The 14,197-nt window shown below is 39.9% G+C and overlaps 1 protein-coding gene and 1 long non-coding RNA gene across 5 annotated transcripts in view; one reads left to right on the top strand and one right to left on the bottom strand.

Annotated features, from left to right (window-relative positions):
• The window catches only part of NCOA1 (nuclear receptor coactivator 1), a 426,703-nt gene that overhangs the window by 163,382 nt on the left and 249,124 nt on the right, over positions 1-14,197 (bottom strand). The window lies entirely within an intron of this gene.
• Positions 1,318-12,654, top strand: LOC139161961 (uncharacterized). Its single transcript, XR_011558203.1, has 3 exons — positions 1,318-1,377; positions 10,484-10,537; positions 12,526-12,654. It is a non-coding gene; the product is annotated as an uncharacterized lncRNA (long non-coding RNA).

Genomic DNA, 14,197 nt, shown 5'->3' on the forward strand with positions numbered 1-14,197 from the left:
GAGATTGCGGGAACTGGGCATGGGTAGCCTAGAGAAAAGGAGGGGCAGAGCGGACATGATAGATGTATACAGGTATATGAGGGGTTGCCACAGAGAGGAGGGGGTCACTCTATTCTCCAGAGCACCAGAGGGCCGAACGAGGAACAACGGCTGGAAGCTGACCAAGGAGAGATTCAACCTAGAAGTAAGGAAGAACTTCCTGACGGTCAGAGCGATCAACCAGTGGAACAACCTGTCTGCGGAGGTTGTGAACTCCCCAACTCTGGACACTTTCAAGAGGAGATTGGACTGCCACTTGGCTGGGGTGCTTTAAGATGCCTGCTCAGGCAGGGGGTTGGACTTGATGACCTGCATGGTCCCTTTCAACTCTAACAATAAATAAAATAATTAAATTAAATTAAATTAAATTAAATTAAATTAAAAAATTAAAAAATAAATAAATAAATAAATAAAATAAAATAAATAAAATAAATAAAATAAATAAAATAAATAAAATAAATAAAATAAATAAAATAAATAAAATAAATAAAATAAATAAAATAAATAAAATAAAATAATTAATAACAGATTCTGTGGGTGTGACTAGGTGGTCATGTGACTGGGCGGGCATGGCTAGGTGGTCATGTGATTGGGCAGGCATGGCCAAATCTATGTCATTCATGTGGGTGATGCTGGTATGGGATGAGCAGGGTTGGGGAGGGAATCGTGGTGTCTCCAGTGGAGGGGGGAGGGAAGAAAGATCCAAAGTGTGTGTGTGTGTGTGTGTGTGTGTGTGTGTGTGTGCAATCTTTCCACAGGGGAAGGGAAGGTTTTATCGGCACAGGAGCGTCACTTGGGCAGGCCCTTCACCGCAGCAACATCTCCCTCGCTGGGTGTTAGCCAAGGGGAAGCAGCAAAATTAGTTTTTATTGCTTTGCTAACGCTGCCGTTCCATTCTTCACACGTGATTGCCTAGCAGTGGAGAGGGAGAAGCGGGAAGTGTTGGCCCTAGCATTGTATGTGGAGCTAGCAGGAACATCAGCCGACAGAAGTGCTGCCGCCTTCTCCCTCTCCCTCCCGGCTGCTGGGCGATCCCATGTGAAGAAGGGAACAGCAGCTTTAGATCCAAGGAATCAAAACTAATTTCGCTGCTTCCCCTTTTCTAATGCTCAGAGAGGGAGAAGTTGCCCGATATTCACCTCCAGGGACCCAAAGGCCAACTGCAGAGCCTGATCTTTCTACAGGGGAAGACATGCCTCCTCATCGCCCGTCTCTGCCTATTCTTGCCAGAGCAACTTCTGCCAGTACATAATTTTAACAACCCATTTGCTTGAACTGGCCTGAACCGGCTGAATCCCATCACTGTACATGATACTCTGCAGAGGAACAGAAACCAAGGTGAGTGAAAGAAAAGCCTTTGCCCCCAAGATGTTTACAACCCATAACAGCCATTGAGAAAGCAGAAAGAGAACAGCAAAACACGAGCAAATAAGGATAAAGAGGCATGGTAGATTATTTTGGTCAAAATTTCTCCAACCATTGACACGTCTCCATTTTTGCAAGGATCTTCTTCTGATTCCCTGGACCATTACATATCTGTTATTAAGATTATGCTATAAAACACTCCTGGTGAGATTTCAGTATGTAGTCAACTCTGTCTAATCTAAGCAATTGAGTTAGAGTTGTACCCTATTATTACTTGGACAACAAACTATCAGGAAATAACCAGCCATATGCCGGACTGAGGAACCGAAAACACATTAGAGAAGAAAGCAGTGGCCAACCTCTTCTATACTGAGAACATATGCACCAAAGACAAATTCCTTGTATGTCCAATCACACTTGGCCAATAAAGAATTCTATTCTGTTCTGTTCTGTTCTATTCTACTCTACTCTATTCTACAGTATCCAAGAAAACAACACCGATGTTTTCCTATAGTCACCAGGCTTCCAATTAAAAAAAAAATCTGAGATACAGTCTCATGAACTTTAGATATGAGTCTGAATCCCATGCTAAGGTGGCAGCAATTTTCTTTCTACTTTACTGCTACCGCACGAATCCCAGTGACCCACAGAGTTGGCCTTCTCTGGGTCCCATCGACTAAACAATGTCGTTTGGCTGGCCCCAGGGGAAGAGCCTTTTCTGTGGCGGCCACGGCCCTTTGGATCAACTCCCCCCCGGAGATTAGAACTTCCCCCACCCTCCCTGTCTTTCGTAAACTACTCAAGACTCACTTATACCGCCAGGCATGGGGGAGTTGAGACACCTTTTCCCCAGGCTCTTTTATATTTTATTTTATGTTTGGTATTGTTATACACTGTTTTATTACTGTTGTTAGTCGCCCCGAGTCTGTGGAGAGGGGCGGCATACAAATCCAATTAATAATAATAATAATAATAATAATAATAATAATAATAATAATGAATGTGTTGTTTGGTTTTTTAAATATGATAGGGTTTTATATGTTTTTTAATATTAGATTTGTTCTACTATAATATTGTTTTTATTATTGTTGTGAGCAGCTCCGAGTCTTTGGAGAGGGGCGGCCTACAAATCTAATAAACTATTATTAAATTATTATTATTAAACAATTTTCTCTCTCAAGCCAATATTGCTCAGAATCTAAGGGCCATTAAAAGAAGTAGCAATTAATGATGGAAACCCTATTGAATGAAACTATTTACACATAATTTATGTTTACCTTTTTCCAATAAAGCTTTTTTTCTTACACTGACCATTCACAGTCTTTATCTAATTGGAAGCAGATGGCTAAACTGAGATATTTTCCAGATTGTTTAATGTGTATATATACAACAGGTATAATCTTGTCACTCAATCCCCAAACTTGCCTCTACTACAGCGGCTGCACACTGTTAAAGGCAGTCTTCTGGAAAGTTTGATAAAACAGTGCTCCCCAAGTCTCCAGAAACAGAACATGATGAGATGTAAACACTTAATGGTCCCCCATATCATTGACATCAATAAAAAGAGTTAAGAATCACCGGGAAAGAAACACTTTAAATCCCACTGGATTCTGGATTGGCTTTTTACAAGAAAAGCTAATTGTTTCAAGAAAACAGCAGACAATAAAGCACATGTCAATAAAGGAACTGAAGCCAAAAACACTTTTTGTGTAAAAAGTAGAATCTAGCAAGACATATCCTGAGGATGCTACCCTTAAAATCAGATCAACATATTTGCACATTTAGGCTCTTCTGGATTGCAAATAGAAACCATGTCCAATAAGCAAACACAAACTGTCGCTGTGACATTTATGGAGCATAAAAAAGAGGAGGAAAAAGAACTTCATACAGTATTTTAATCAACCATCAGGCTGATAGCAAACCTTGCAATTAATGATGAATAAAACCACTTTGCAATAATGACCACCTGAAGCATTATAAGAGACTCACATTTAACACCATTTTAAGATTACCAATACATAATGTTTTCAACAAAGAATTGCATTCCTCTATTACTGGAAAGCAGATTTCTGTGATAGAAGCCAGCCATTTGTTTGTTATTCACTTTACTGCATTTTTGCTGTCAGGAAAGAAGACTTATATTTTGTAAAGGGTTTTTTTTTATACCTCACGTGCTGAAACATGTTGACTGCCCTATGCACTGAAGGGGTGTGGAATGTGGGAGAGAACAAGTAATGTTCTGGTACCTCAAGAAGCAAAACATCTTGGGCCAAACATTCATTCATTAATTTTATTCATTAGATGTTTATTCAGTCTTTATTACTTTAAAAGTAACTCAAGGTGGTGAACCAGAGGTGGGTTGCTACTGGTTCGCTCAAGTTCTGGCAAACCGGTAGCGGCAGCAGTGGGAGGCTCCGCCCACCCATCCAGACATAATCAGGCATGATCTGTGCATGTGCAGAAGTTTCTGCGCATGTGCAGAAGGGCCATGCACGAGTACATTCAGTTCTGAACTGGTAGCAAAGATAAGTAAAACCCACTACTGTGATGAACATACATGATACTGAACAGGACTTTACCATATTTTTCGGAGTATAAGACGCGCCGGAATATAAGACACATCTTAATATTGGGGGAGGTAAACAAGAAAAATAGAATTCTGCCTCTGCCTACCAGCATCAGGATTAGCGGGGTCCTCACTTCTACTGGGATTTTGAGAACAAGCAGTACAGATTTATTGATTGATTGATTGATTGACTGATTGATTTGATTTGTATGCCGCCCCTCTCCGAAGACTTGGGGTGAATCTTTTCATCTGTTCTAACAATAAAAATGAATTTTGCTTTCTAAGATTACAGAAATGTGAAGTGAATAAGAAATTACAAGCAGATGATTGTATAATCTTCTGTGTTTTTGTGTTATTAATAAAACATATTTTATTAAAATAAAATATGGCGGCATACAAATCTAATAAATAAATAAGTAAGTAAATAAACAAATAAACAAACAAACAAATAAATAAATATTAGTGGCAGATATTCCTAGATTTTTCAGAATCTGCTTTTATTACGTAAGATAAATGTCCTCCGAGTCCTGATAGAGGGGCAGCGTATAAATAATAATAATAATAATAATAATAATAATAATAATAATAATAAAATAAATCTCAGATTTCTGCTATGGAAGTAGTCAGTTTACTTGTATAAGAGAGTCTACGGAGTGGGGCGGCATACAAATCTAATAAATAAATAAATAAATAAATAAAATAAATAAATATAATAAATTTCCCAAGAAAAGCCTCCTCAGGTAATACTGTACGAGGAAAACATAGAAGACTAATGAGATTTCTTTAAAGCACCTATTCTTCAAATCTTTAATCAGACTTTCTGTTTTATTATCCATGTGTTGACATTTTTTTCTGCAGAAACTGGGATGGAATTTAACAGGAGTAGGTGGGGTGGGGTATGATTTTCATGGGGGCAGAAGACAGACTTGGCTCAAGTCCCAAAATGCCCCATTCTTTTTACCTATAGCCGAAGGCATTGAAAGCTGGGCTTCCTCTCAGAAAGTCCTGATAGAGTGGAAACGTATCAGTCCTCGTGGACCTGCCATTTCGTAAACATGCTACCGGGCTTTCCAGCAAGCCCCTGCGGCTTGGTTGCCTCAGACGGAGCCTGCATTGAGAGCCTTTTAAATGGAAGCGTTTTCAGGTGGCAGATCCCCCTCTCCGATTGCAGAAAAGGTGCCTGAAAAGCGAGGATCTGAAGGAAAGAGATACCAGGGGGCAGATTCCCCTCCATTTTTGGCCAGTAGCCCAGTAGCACGTTTACGAAATGACAGGTCCAGGAGGACTGATATGCTGCCTCTCTATTGGGATTTTCTGAGAGGAAGCCCGGCTTTCAATGCACTTTCCCAGGACGCTTCGGGAATCAAGCTCCATGTGGAAGTGAGAATCCCCGCCACCTGGAACTACCCAAAAATGCAACACACAGAGTGTGTGGGTGGGGCTACATTTGAAGTCTAAGACGCACCCAGATTTTCACCCTCCTTTAAAATTTAATTTAATTTAATTTATTAGATTTGTATGCCGCCCCTCTCCGGAGACTCGGAGCGGCTCACAACAATGTAAACAAATCTAATACATTTAACAAAATGTATTTTTTGGTGGGAAAAGGTGCGTCTTATACTCTGAAAAATACAGTGATTAGAATTTTTGTAATGAACAGAACTTTGTAGAATTTTAATCATTGGTTTTCTGGCTTTTTTGTTGTGATGGTGGTGGTAGTTACACGACAAAGGGCTGCACAGACATCCCAATGGAAAGAAATCAGCAACAGCAATTTCTCGATTATATATTTTTTTTCTTGGAAAAATTCTTTGTTGAACAAGGTTTAGTAATGAGTAAACAGGGGAATACTCCGTAATTCTTGCACAACACAGTAACGTATTCTAGCAAGATGGAACTTCTGCTTTAATTCCTAGTTCTTGCAAAGAAAAACATATCTCAGCAGTACTTTAGATTTACTTTTGAAGTGCCCAGTGTTACCCACTAATATGAGCCTCTTCATCTCATAAAAGGTCTTTTGTAATAGTTGTTATGAAATCATCACATTCAAACATATTCCTTTCCTTTCTGCATCATGCAAAATTAATTCATGGCTATAATTGTGCCTACAGAATGACACTATTTGGAAACAGGAAAGGAGTATGAAAAAGCCACATTTGTTATTACTAAATTCCTTGCTTCCCCCACCAGCTGATTTTGCAAATGGTAGTCTTCTTCAGGGTTGCGTGGTTGCAGCGTCTCTTCTCACTATTGGAAGCAACGTGAATCCAGATTTGTATGAAATTGATTCAAAGCCATCTCATCTAATCTATGGCTTTCATATAAGCACGATATCCTTTCCCGAAGTTAAGGCCATCATTATTCCTGCAAACATCTCAGACCTTCAAGCCAGACATGGGGAGAAGAAGTAGAAGAGCAATTGCCCAGACTCTCATGTGGAGGAGAACCCACAGAATTCACGATTTGAAATAATCAGATGTTTTAATATTTTTCATTCAAAGAAAATGGATTAAATATATTTTATTTATTTATTTATTTATTTATTCCTTCCTTTCTTCCTTCCTTCCCTTCCCTCCCTCCCTCCTTCCCTCTATTCTCAGTCTTCCCATTCTCTCTCTGCTCCCCAACTTGATTTCCCCCCACTGGGGGTGGGAGAGCTCCGGTGTAGGCAGCGCCGTCAGCTGAGCAACAGGCACGACGCGACTGCCGCTTTTTCGCTTTTTGCCTCTGCGCGCAGGTGGCGAGGCCATCTGATTCCACCTCATGGCTTTTTGAAACGCTGTGTGGCTTTTTGAAACGCCACATGGCTTTTGGTTTTTGCCTGTGTGCACCGGTTGGACTGACCTCTGCTGGCCGGTCACAGACAGAGGGCGGGCCACATCCGGCCCCCGGGCCACATCTTGCCCAGGTCTGGTCAATTATCTTGGTGATCCCATAAGAGTGATTATGTGATTGTTAACCTTTTAATACCTTTTCTTCATGCTTGCTGCCATTTACTTTATTCTTATTTTTAAACTGTGGTTTTAATGATGATTGTGTATTTCATGTATATGTATTTCATTTTAGTATATATGCTGCCAAAGTAATTATGTGAGATAGATGGACAGATGAAGAGAGAGAGAGAGAGAGAGAGAGAGAAAGAGAGAGAGAGAGAGAGAGAGAGAAGCGTACATGTATTTCACTATCTCTTGGTAGACAGAGAACAAGTCTCAGGCATCTTCTGTCTGATATAATTTCATATACAGTAATTAGAGTTCAAGCGTTCACCTGCCACTGCTTTCATATGACTTAGCTTCCAGTTGTTACTGTCCTCTTCTGTCCCATTTCTTTCTTTCTTTTAAAATAAACTCCGATTAACATGTTGTGACTTAGAACAGGATATACAGTGATCCCCCGATCATTGCGAGGGTTCCGTTCCAGGACCCCTCGCAATGACTGGTTTTTCGCGAAGTAGCGCTGCGGAAGTAAAAACACCATCTGCGCATGCGCAGATGGTGTTTTTACTATTGCCGCAGCAGCGAGGAGCCGAAGATTGGGGTTTCCCCGCCGCCCGCCGTTCGCTCGCGCCGCTTCCCAGCTGGGAAGCGGCGCTGGGGGTCTTACCGGCCGCCCATTCCTCGCTGCTGCCGCGCCCCGCCGCTTGTCCGCCGCCTGCCTGCCCGCGCGCCCGCCCTTCGCCCGCCCACGCCATTCGCTCGCGCCGCTTCCCAGCTGAGTCCTGAAGCGAACGGCGTGGGCGGGCGAAGGGCGGGCGAGCGGCAGCAAGGAGTTTGCGTGGGCGGTGGGGAAACTCCTCGCTGATGCCCGCCGCTCGCCCTCCCGCCAGCAAGTGGAATGTACAAGTGAAGCTAAATAATTTTGAAGTGTGAATTTCAGATTAAAGTGAAGCAAGAGGGGAAGACCCAGGGAAGCCGCCCAGCAGCTGATCTGCCCGGCGCCATCTACGCATGCGTGCCCATAGAAAAAAGGGCGCGCATGCGCAGATGGTGTTTTTACTTCCGGGTTGCAAAATCGCCATATAGCCATTTCGCAATGATCGGGATCGCAATACCCGGGGGATCACTGTAATACTTGGGTTGGGGGTGGGGACGGGTTCTAATCAATCCAGGATAAAGTGAGGCTATTTAGACATTAGGCAATTGTGCTTCAATTGGTACAACCTACAACTGCACAGAGTGGCAGCTCTGAAATACTGATGAATCATATTCAGTTTACGTTCAATTACTATTCCAAGAACTTTCCCCCTCATTTACATGTGCATTTAAATTCTTTTTCTTAAGAAAAGGAAATATTTTATCTAAATAAAAGGAAATATGTTCCTTTCTTTTAAGGTTCGTTTGGTCTTTAGAATATTATTTATTAATTGGATTTCTATGCCGCCCCTCTCCGAGGATTCTTACTTTACCCTATTTTTCTGACATCTGCAAAAGTGGTACTGGTAAGTATTCTCTGTAACTATATAATGTCTCACAATTACACACTCTGTCTTATACGTGTGCAAGATGTTTCAGATTTAAACTTTCTCAAGTTCAAACACACCTCTTTGAATCTGAAAAAACCTGTTTCAAGCTTGAAATGGACTACTTTTGACTATTTTTGGAACTGTTTCAGTTGAGGTGTTGCTAAGCTTAAAGCACTGCCAGAATGAATAAAACAGTTGTTTTACACACAAAAGGGGTATTTTAAACTACAAAATTGTTGTTTAAAATTTGAAATGGTTCCAATTCAAAAGGTTTTGAACACCTCGACTCCTTCTTGTATTACAGAAGTTGTACTGATATACAATTGTGTAGAAAGAGGAAATGCATACATTGAAAATTTGCACAAATGGTTAGCAAGATGGTATTATTAACTATAATGCATTAGATGAAATAAGATAAATATCCTGATGAAAAAATAGCTATACTGTATATATAAAACATTTTACAAAACCTGGCTACTTAATATAATAAATGAATCTATATTAAAGCCTTTATAAAAGTAGGTGGTTACCCTAAGGTCATTTTTTAATGGACTTAAATTTGTATAAGCTGATGAAGATCTTTTTCAATACTTTATTTGAGGAACCAAATCACCTTAGCTTCAATCCCTTCCCCCCACCTCAAATTCCATGCAAACTTTCTTCCCTGTAAGATTTAATGATGAATGTGAACTCAACATAGACTAGCAAGAAGTTAGGGAAGACAAGAGAAGGCCAAAAGGCCAACAGAGCAGCAATGATAAAATTATTTCTTCTGGAAATGCCTGTTCAGCTATATACTTGCTTGCAAGGTAACTTATCCTTGCATGTCATTTCTACACTTTTGGGAAAAAATACTTATATCTGATGAAGCTAATTGAATTTTCTAAAATTGAATAAATAGCAATTTAAAATGATATGACCAAAGTAGACTAGGATGCTTTTGCCAGACAGAGATAAAATGGAATTTAATACACATGTCGTAATCCAACTCTCAAAACAGAACACTAAGCTTTATAGATACTATATTTTTCAGAGTATAAGACGTAGCTTTCCCCCTCCTAAAATTTGGGTGCGTCTTATATTCCGAACGTAGCTTTTTCGGAGCTTTTCCCCCCAGCCCTAACAAGGTGGTAACAATCTTCCCGGGCTCTTTACAGCTTGCAGGTTTGTTTTCATACCTACACATAGAAACATAGAAACATAGAAGTCTGACGGCAGAAAAAGACCTCATGGTCCATCTAGTCTGCCCTTATACTATTTTCTGTATTTTATCTTAGGATGGATATATGTTTATCACAGGCATGTTTAAATTCAGTTACTGTGGATTTATCTACCACGTCTGCTGGAAGTTTGTTCCAAGGATCTACTACTCTTTCAGTAAAATAATATTTTCTCATGTTGCTTTTGATCTTTCCCCCAACTAACTTCAGATTGTGTCCCCTTGTTCTTGTGTTCACTTTCCTATTAAAAACACTTCCCTCCTGGACCTTATTTAACCCTTTAATATATTTAAATGTTTCGATCATGTCCCCCCTTTTCCTTCTGTCCTCCAGACTATACAGATTGAGTTCATTAAGTCTTACACCCTTGGAAAAAGTTTTTTTCAGCTCTAAACAGGGGGCAAAATAATGTGCTGAAGCTGACCAGACTAAGTACGCTAGCCAGATGAATACCTGGCAGGTAGATTTCTCCCCCCCCCTATTTTCCTTTCCCCAAACTAAGGTACATCTTATACTCCGAAAAATACAGTACGTATATTGCAAAATTGCCTTTGATGAATGATTCTTTATGGTCCAAAATTTACTACCATTCTTTACTCCAGCTCAGCATCAAAAGGCTCCAGCTCAGCATCGATAAGGCAAATTATATTGCAGACTCAGTTTTGAGAGAGCCAGGGGCCTGATGGCTATGTGACTCATGTTAGAATTACAAACACAATGGCATTTTAAACATTACACGCTCCTGGGGCTTGACCAGTGTAGAAACCCTTGAAAAACTGCTTTGACAATGCTTTGCAGATGTTTTTTAACACTGCTGTTTATGTTTTCCAGGTGTAATTTCAGATCATATCAAAGTGCTTTTCTCCAAGTGCATCAGGCCTCATGGTATTCTCATTTCTCATTTGTGTATTCAATTGTAAGCCTCTGCTGCTCTCCTTGAACTGTTTCACTTACTGTTTTACACAAGCAGTCAGAGCAACTTTACCCTTATGTTTCTTTGATCACATGCCTGTAAAATGCTGAGAAGATGATAATCTAATAACGAGGTGAAAAGATAGAAAAAACACTGTTGGAGAACAGATTAGTACTATTAGAATGGTAAGTAACGAAGAGTCCCTTTCAAAGAGCCGAGTCAAGGTTAGCATTGTAATATTTGAATAGAAAACCACTTAGTTGGTTTTTATCTTTTTATCATAAATCAACATTTAAAAAATAGCAATGCCAAATAAACTCTTTTTTCTAAGGCCCACAAATCAATGTACAATAGTCAGCTATGCAGAGATGAACCTATGGAAGAAATAGTTTGATTCTCAGCAGCACAAACCTGGGCTTAATCCACTTGCAACTAAAGCCCTCCCTCCAATTGTTGTCCCCGAGGAACACAACTAAAATACAGTGGTACCTCGTTCTTGACCACAATTAGTTCCGGAAGTGTAGTCGAGAACCAATTTAGTCGAGAATCAAAACAATTTATCCCATAAGATAAATTCCCCTCCTCAGCTATCTCTCCCTCTGGCTTGCCCGCCTTTGTCCCCGCCTCTCTCTCTCTCTCTCTCTCTTGCTGGCTTCTGTCCTCAGCTCTCTCGCTCACTCGCGCGTTTCTGTCCCCGGCTTTCTCTCTCTCTCTCTCTCTCTCTCTAGCTTGCCGGCTTCTGTCCTCAGCTCTCTCGTTCACGTGTCCACTTCTGTCCCCGTCTCTCTCTCTCTGGCTTACTGGCTTCTGTCCTCCAGTCTCTCCCTCGCGCGCCCGCTTCTCTCTCTCTCTCTTTCTCTAGCCTGCCGGCTTCTGTCAGGTCTCTCGCTCGCCCGCTTCTGTCTCTGTCTCTGTCTCTCTAGCTTGTCAGCTTCTGTCCTCAGCTCTCTCGGGTGTTCAAGTTCCAAATGTTTGTTCAGATTTCAGGGCAAAATTTTCTCAAATTTCTTGGTCGAATACCAATTTGTTCAAATTGTAAATCATTCGAAAACCAAGGTACCACTGTACTATGTTCATGCATCAGAAGCAATCTCTTCTACAGGACGCTGATTTTAATATTGTCCATCCCCAAAGAAACTATCAAGTTGACACGATTTGCAGAAGGCCTTATCATACTCCGTTTATGTGGAGGAAACCTCTGTTCCACAGGACAAATACAAATCCAAAGTTGTCTCTATTAGGAACACTGCCATTTTAGAGTGTAGTCGCAACACATGATTGAGTAGACTGTATTTTAACATAATGGGATTTTAGCTTGCTGTTTTAACTATTAGATTTGTATACATATTGTTTTGTATTGTATGTTGTGAGTCACCTTGGGTCCTCGGAGAGGGGCGGCATACAAGTCTAGTAAATAATAATAATAATAATAATAATAATAATAATAATAATAATAATAATTTATTTCCAGATGCATAGCTGCACCGGAGGGGAAAGGTTAACTACTTATTTACCAAATTCTGTTGAATCAGATGCAAATATGATCACTATTAACAGATTAGGATTTTAAAAATGTCTCTTATTAAGCATAAAAGAGGCATTATATAGTTTTGGAGGCATTTTCAGCAAGGAAGCATATATTTATCTGTGCGAAAGAGAGCACACCTGAATGAATGAACAGCTTGTGTGGCATTAGGGAAGCATGTCGGGAGCTACAGGCCCACAGTGGGTAACCCCAGCTGCTGATGGCTTGCATAAGGTATTCTTGTTTCAAGCCAACTTGACCTTGGGTTTAAAATAGTTTCCCCATATTAATCTGGTAATACTTTTGGTTTCTCCTCTTGTCTTTAATAATCTATCCCATGCTTTCCTTCTATTTTTCTGCCTTTTCTCCATTCTAATCGCACTCCATTCTAAAAGACACATGTACATTTCCCTGATTTCTCCTTCTTTCCCATAGCTTTCTGCATTTGGCTTATTGGATGATATCAAGCAGGGAGAACATGAGTCGATTTCAAAGCACACAAATTGGAGAACATATATTCTGACAATCTTCAAAAGAACTGGTTGCTGTTTCTTTTACATTCTCTGCCAGGTAGGTATTTTATGACGACATGCTGTGGCATAAAAGGCCAAAATGCAACTACTATCAGTATGAAAGAAATAGCAACTTATTTAAGTGTGTCTTTCTTTTGAGAAACATCTCAAAGTTTTTGTTCCCCTCAAATTTACCAGTTCTTGATTTTATGCTTGGAAATCAAGGATGCTAGAACTTAATTACTAATAACAGCCTGTCTAATCCATCACTTTGTGATGTTTTTTAAAAAAAATCTAGAATCTGTCATGGGAGATCTGATTATGCCTGCTACGTATTCCAGTGATTAGCTGGAACAGAAACATGAGGCTGGAAGATACAACTATAATCCGGTGAAAGAAGTCCCAGTATCTATCACCTACTTCATAGCAGCTGCTTGGGAAAGCAAACTGCATCATTGCTCGGATTCTGACTTCCAAATATTCTCAAGATAAAGGAAATTATCTAATTAAGCTTTGGTTACTGTGGTATCAGTACCAGTGTTCCCTCTAATTTTTTGGGGGGGTGGGCGGAAAAGTATAGTGTCTGAGCGGCAGTCCCTTTGGGACTGGGCGGCACAGAAATAATAAATAAATAAATAAATAAATAAATAAATGAATGAATGAATGAACGAACGAACGAACGAACAAACAAACAAACAAACAAACAAACAAAAAACCCACCCTGTTTTGCCTCAGAGAATTTCAAAATAAAATACTGTACTGTGTGTCTATAACAGTGAGCTCATAATAGGGCAACTCTATCAATATCAAAATGCCACTTAAATAGTTGAGCTAGTTTCAAACTAGATTTTGATTTTCTTTCTCTCTTCCTTACTCCCATTCTTTTTCTTTCTCTTTTCCTTCCTCTCTTTTTTCTATCTGTTTCTCTCTCTTCCTCTCTTCCTCTCTCTCTCCTTCCCTCTCACTCTTTCCCTCTCGGCTTCTGGGCAGGTTTGGAAAACTCTGAGTTGATGATGATTTTTAAGTGAGTGATTGCTCACTGCTCAGCTTAGAGGGAACTATGATCAGTACCAAGGTTTGCTTGGTTAACAGCACCATATAAATGCCACAAATTATTTCCATACCAACACGTGATGCAAGCATTTTTGGTCTTGGTATTTGTGCCATCACATGTGATGTCATAACATTTTATCATATGTCCCAGCCCCATGAAATATTATTATTATTATTATTATTATTATTAATTAATTAATTAATTAATTAATTTCTATTATTTATTAGATTTGTATGCCACCCTTCTCCGAAGACAAATCTGCCTTTCTTTGTCACACAACCCTCTGGCCATTTGAAATTTTAACTCTATGCCAATTTATTACATCATGACATTTTCATTCCAATGTAAATTGACCCAAGCCCTTAATGATATCAACTTCTGATTACCCAAATATGTTTTTAATGTGTTCCGTTATTTGGATAACTTATGCAGCACACTATCTGAAAGAAGAATTCACACTTGTTCCTCTCCTGGTAAGAACTGAATGTAACCATGGCAACTACTGGCAAGCGCTGCCGTTTCCCCTCAGATTACTTTTTGG

This window comes from Erythrolamprus reginae, chromosome 1 (genome assembly GCF_031021105.1).
Source record: "Erythrolamprus reginae isolate rEryReg1 chromosome 1, rEryReg1.hap1, whole genome shotgun sequence".
In the NCBI taxonomy this organism is placed as follows: Eukaryota; Metazoa; Chordata; class Lepidosauria; order Squamata; family Dipsadidae; genus Erythrolamprus; species Erythrolamprus reginae.